Raw genomic sequence first — 6000 nt, forward strand, 5'->3', positions numbered from 1 at the left:
CCCCAATTCTATTCAGTACTTCCTCATTAGTTACGTGATCTACCCATCTAATCTTCAGCATTCTTCTGTAGCACCACATGTCGAAAGCTTCTATTTTCTTCTTGTCTAAACTATTTACTGTGCATGTTTCACATCCATACATTGCTACACTCCATACAAATACATTTAGAATAGACTTCTTGACACTTAAATCTATAATCGATGTTAACAAATTTCTCTTCTTCAGAAACGCTTTCCTTGCCATTGCCAGTCTACATTTCATATCCTCTCTACTTCGACAATCATCAGCGATTTTGCTCCCCAAATAGCAAAACTCATCTACTACTTTAAGTGTCTCATATCCTAATCTAATTCCCTCAGCATCAACTGATTTAATTCGACTACATTCCATTATCCTCGTTTTGCTTTTGTTGATGTTCATATTATTTCCTCCTTTCGAGACACTGTCCATTCCGTTCAAATGCTCTTCCAGGTCCTTTGTTGTCTCTGACAGAATTGCAATTTATTCTCAAACATCAAAGTTTTTATTTCTTCTCCATGGATTTTAATTCCTACTCCAAATTTTTATTTAGTTTTCTTTACTGCTTGCTCATTATACAAATTGAATAACATCAGGGATGGGATACAACCCTGTCTCACTACCTTCCCAACCACTGCTTCCCTTTCATGCCCCTCGTCACTTATAACTGCCATCTGGTTTCTGTACAAATTGTATTTGACACCTGCCACCTTCAGAATTTGAAAGAGGGTATTCCAGTCAACATTGTCAAAAGCTTTGTCTTAGTGTACAAATGTTACAAACGTAGGGTTTGTCTTTCCTTAATCTGTCTTCTAAGGTAAGTCGTAGGGTCAGTCTTGCCTCACGTATTCTAACATTTCTGCAGAATCCGAACTGATGTTCCCCACGGTCGGCTTATATCAGTTATTCCGTTCGTCTGTAAAGAATTCGTGTCAATATTTTGCAGCCGTGACTTATTAAGTTCATTTTCGCACCTGTCAACACCTGCTTTCTTTGTGACTGGAATTATTACAGTCTTCTTGAAGTCTGAGGGTATTTCCCCTATCTCATACATCTTGCTCACCAGATGGTATAGTTTTGTCAGGGCCGACTCTCTCAAGACTATCAGTAGTTCTAATGGAGTGTTGTCTACTCCTGGGGCCTTGTTTCGACCTAGTGCCCTGTCAAATTCTTCACACAGCATCATATGTCCCATTTCATATTCATCTATGTCCTCTCCTATTTCCATAATATTGCCTTCAAGTACATCGCCCTTGTGTAGAGCCTCTGTATACTCCTTCCACCTTTCTGCGTTTCCTTCTTTGCTTATAATTGGTTTTCCACTGAGCACTTGATATTCATACAAGTGTTTCTCTTTTCTCCAAAAGTCTCTTCAGTTTTCCTGTGGGTAGTATCTAGCTTATCCCTAGTGACATATCCCTCGACGTCCTTACATCCTGTAGCCATCCCTGCTTAGCCATTTGCACTTCCTGTCGATCTCATTTTTGAGACGTTTGTATTCCTTTTTTCCTTCTCTTCCTTTTCCTACTATCGAATTCCAGTCCCCCATGACTATTAAATTTTCGTCTCCCTTCACTATCTGAATCATTTGTTTCATCCCATCATACATTTTTTCAGTCTCTTCATCATCTGCGGAGCTATTCGGCATGTAAACTTGTACTAGTGAAAAGTGAAAAGTTTTGAAGGAGGGACATACCATCAACACAGATTTATAAAAGATGCCAATGGAAGAATGTTAACAGAAGATCAAAAAATTGGAAGAAGATGGATGGAATACTTCAGAGAATTACTAAACTCTGATGAACCAACCGAACTACTTGAGTTTGATGAACCAGTAACAGTAGACCCAGAATATCCTCCACCCAACATTGAAGAGATAAGGAACCAGATTAAAAACCTTAAGAATGGTAAAAGTCCAGGTGAGGACGGTATTCCTACTGAACTTCTCAAGGCTGGAGACGAAATCCTCTGTTTCAAAATCCACAAGCTAATCGAGCAAATTTGGGTAAAACATGAAATACCAGAGGAATGGAAGGTAGCTGTGATATGCCCCATATATAAAAAGAAAGACAAATCCGTATGTGACAACTACAGGGGCATAGTGCTACTCAACACCTGTTATAAGATCTTCTCCAACAGCCTATTAGAACGAATAAAACCTATAGCAACAGACATAATTGGAGAATACCAAGGAGGTTTCCAGGCAGGGCGATCAACCACGGACCAGATATTTGTCCTAAAACAGGTCTGTGAAAAAATGTACGAATTTAGACGAGAGATACATCTCCCGTTTGTAGACTTCAAGAAGGCTTACGACAGTATACACACACCTAGCCTGATTAGAACTATGACAGAGTTTGGTATACCAAAGAAGATGGTCAGACTGGTAGAGGTATGCCTAAATGACACAAAACTTAAAGTTAAGGTAGGCAATCAAATGACAGAAAGCTTCCAAGTTGTAACAGCATTACGCCAAGGAGATGGGTTATCACCTGTCCTCTTCAACCTGGCACTTGAGAAGGTAATGCTGGATTTCAACAAAGAAAACATCAAGGGCATTCAAATTGGTAATGAACACATTACATATCTGGCCTATGCAGACGACATTGCACTATTAGCATGCACACAAGAAGATCTGAAGAGAAGTATCCAGACCTTGGAGTTATTGGCAGCTAGGATCGGTCTACAAATTAGCTCTGAAAAGACAGAGTATATGACCATAGGAAGAAAGATCCAGAACTCTCAAGATTTAATTTTGAACAACACCAGGTATAAACATCTGAAAGAGTTCAAATACCTTGGATCATTTTTTACAGAAGTAACATCAACTGAAGCAGAGATAAAAGCACGACTGCAGGCGGGAAACAGATACTATCACTTTCTAGACCCTATATTAAAATGTAGAAGTGTCTCGGAACAACTAAAGCTACGGTTGTATAAGACATTAATAATGCCAGTAGTACTTTATGGTTCTCAAACCTGGAGTACTCGAAAACAAGACCTTAAGCGGCTGCTAACATTTGAAAGGAAAGCCCTCAGGAAAATATTTGGACCAGTCAGAGATCAGACTACTGGAGAATGGAGAATACGCCATAACACTGAATTAGAAGAGCTGTACAAGGAGCCTAACATCTTGGGAGTGATGAGAAGCAAATGACTGCAATGGGCTGGACATGTTGTTAGAATGGAGGCAACAAGATGGCCCAAAATCACAATGGACTGGATTCCGTCAGGCAGCAGACCAGTGGGAAGACCTAGAAAGAGGTGGATCGATGGAGTGAGAGAAGACCTGTTGCAGCTGGGAGTCACGGAAAGCTGGAGACAGATAGCAGAAGACAGAGACGGATGGAGAGCTCTAACTGTGGTGGCGCGCGGTCCTCTGGGCCTGATCGCGTGAAGAAGAAGAAGAAGAAACTTGTACTACTGTCGTATGCGTGGGTTTCATGTCTACCCTGGCTACAATAATGCGTTCACGAAGCTATTTGTAGTAGCTGATTCGCGCTCCTATTTTTATATCCATTATCAAACCTACTTCTTCCTGCAGTACCCCTATTTGTTTTTGTATTTATAACCCTGTATTCACCTAACCAGAAGTCTTGTTCCTCCTGCCACCGAACTACACTAATTACCACTATATCTTACTTCAACCTATCCATTTCCCTTTTTAAATCTCCTAACTTATCTGCCCGACTAAGGGACCTGACATTTCAGGCTCCGATCTGTAGAACGCAAGTTTTCTTTCTCCTGATAACGAAATATTGTCAGATATAATTTCGCATTGCAACATAACCCACACGATGACAACTGCCTACCATTCACAGAAACATGATTTCACAGAACGATGTAATAAGGTATTGGAAGATATGCGTTTGATGTACGTCGATGTCGAACTGAGAACTGGGATACATTAACGACCATCGTGACATTCGCATGCAACCGAGCAAAGCAAGACTGTACGTCCTTTGTACATTGTTTGTGCTCCATGAGCATGAGGCCGAAAAAGCAATAGGTACACTGTTCCTATTTCAGTCACATGATACTCAGGATGACTACGTGAAATACACTCCTGGAAATGGAAAAAAGAACACATTGACACCGGTGTGTCAGACCCACCATACTTGCTCCGGACACTGCGAGAGGGCTGTACAAGCAATGATCACACGCACGGCACAGCGGACACACCAGGAACCGCGGTGTTGGCCGTCGAATGGCGCTAGCTGCGCAGCATTTGTGCACCGCCGCCGTCAGTGTCAGCCAGTTTGCCGTGGCATACGGAGCTCCATCGCAGTCTTTAACACTGGTAGCATGCCGCGACAGTGTGGACGTGAACCGTATGTGCAGTTGACAGACTTTGAGCGAGGGCGTATAGTGGGCATGCGGGAGGCCGGGTGGACGTACCGCCGAATTGCTCAACACGTGGGGCGTGAGGTCTCCACAGTACATCGATGTTGTCGCCAGTGGTCGGCGGAAGGTGCACGTGCCCGTCGACCTGAGACCGGACCGCAGCGACGCACGGATGCACGCCAAGACCGTAGGATCCTACGCAGTGCCGTAGGGGACCGCACCGCCACTTCCCAGCAAATTAGGGACACTGTTGCTCCTGGGGTATCGGCGAGGACCATTCGCAACCGTCTCCATGAAGCTGGGCTACGGTCCCGCACACCGTTAGGCCGTCTTCCGCTCACGCCCCAACATCGTGCAGCCCGCCTCCAGTGGTGTCGCGACAGGCGTGAATGGAGGGACGAATGGAGACGTGTCGTCTTCAGCGATGAGAGTCGCTTCTGCCTTGGTGCCAATGATAGTCGTATGCGTGTTTGGCGCCGTGCAGGTGAGCGCCACAATCAGGACTGCGTACGACCGAGGCACACAGGGCCAACACCCGGCATCATGGTGTGGGGAGCGATCTCCTACACCGGCCGTACACCACTGGTGATCGTCGAGGGGACACTGAATAGTGCACGGTACATCCAAACCGTCATCGAACCCATCGTTCTACCATTCCTAGAGCGGCAAGGGAACTTGCTGTTCCAACAGGACAATGCACGTCCGCATGTATCCCGTGTCACCCAACGTGCTCTAGAAGGTGTAAGTCAACTACCCTGGCCAGCATGATCTCCGGATCTGTCCGCCATTGAGCGTGTTTGGGACTGGATGAAGCGTCGTCTCACGCGGTCTGCACGTCCAGCACGAACGCTGGTCCAACTGAGGCGCCAGGTGGAAATGGCATGGCAAGCCGTTCCACAGGACTACATCCAGCATCTCTACGATCGTCTCCATGGGAGAATAGCAGCCTGCATTGCTGCGAAAGGTGGATATACACTGTACTAGTGCCGACATTGTGCATGCTCTGTTGCCTGTGTCTATGTGCCTGTGGTTCTGTCAGTGTGATCATGTGATGTATCTGACCCCAGGAATGTGTCAATAAAGTTTCCCCTTCCTGGGACAATGAATTCACGGTGTTCTTATTTCAATTTCCAGGAGTGTATATGTTCAGCAGAAATGCGGAAGCAAAGCACATATACATACGAATCCTTGAAAATCTGGAGAAAGACCGAGAGCAGTACAACGGCAAGCACCGACTAATGAGGTACAGCCCAGGACACTTGACATGGATTTTTGCCCCTGTGTAGAAAGTGGTACAGTCAGAAAAGTCAATAAAGTGGTACTTCCGGCCGCATCGTATCCATCGTTCGTCAGACATCACATATGGAGTAAAGGATGACCATTCATCGAGACGACAAAAGCGCTAAGACGTCGTCCTTGTCCTCTGTATGAAGCCCTACTAGAGTCCTGAGTCACAGATTGACATTGGAGACTCCTCGTTCAGGGAAACTAAAGAGCCTCTCGATGGTTATTAAATTTCGACGGGAGGTGCTATCTTCGACGCTCTTCATAATGATAAGAATGCAACCATATGAACTGACATGAGGATCCGCCAGTGCCACATCCACAGGATCAATCACATCTGTATCCATGGTGTT

The sequence above is a fragment of the Schistocerca americana genome, chromosome 4 (genome assembly GCF_021461395.2).
Source record: "Schistocerca americana isolate TAMUIC-IGC-003095 chromosome 4, iqSchAmer2.1, whole genome shotgun sequence".
Lineage (NCBI taxonomy): Eukaryota > Metazoa > Arthropoda > Insecta > Orthoptera > Acrididae > Schistocerca > Schistocerca americana.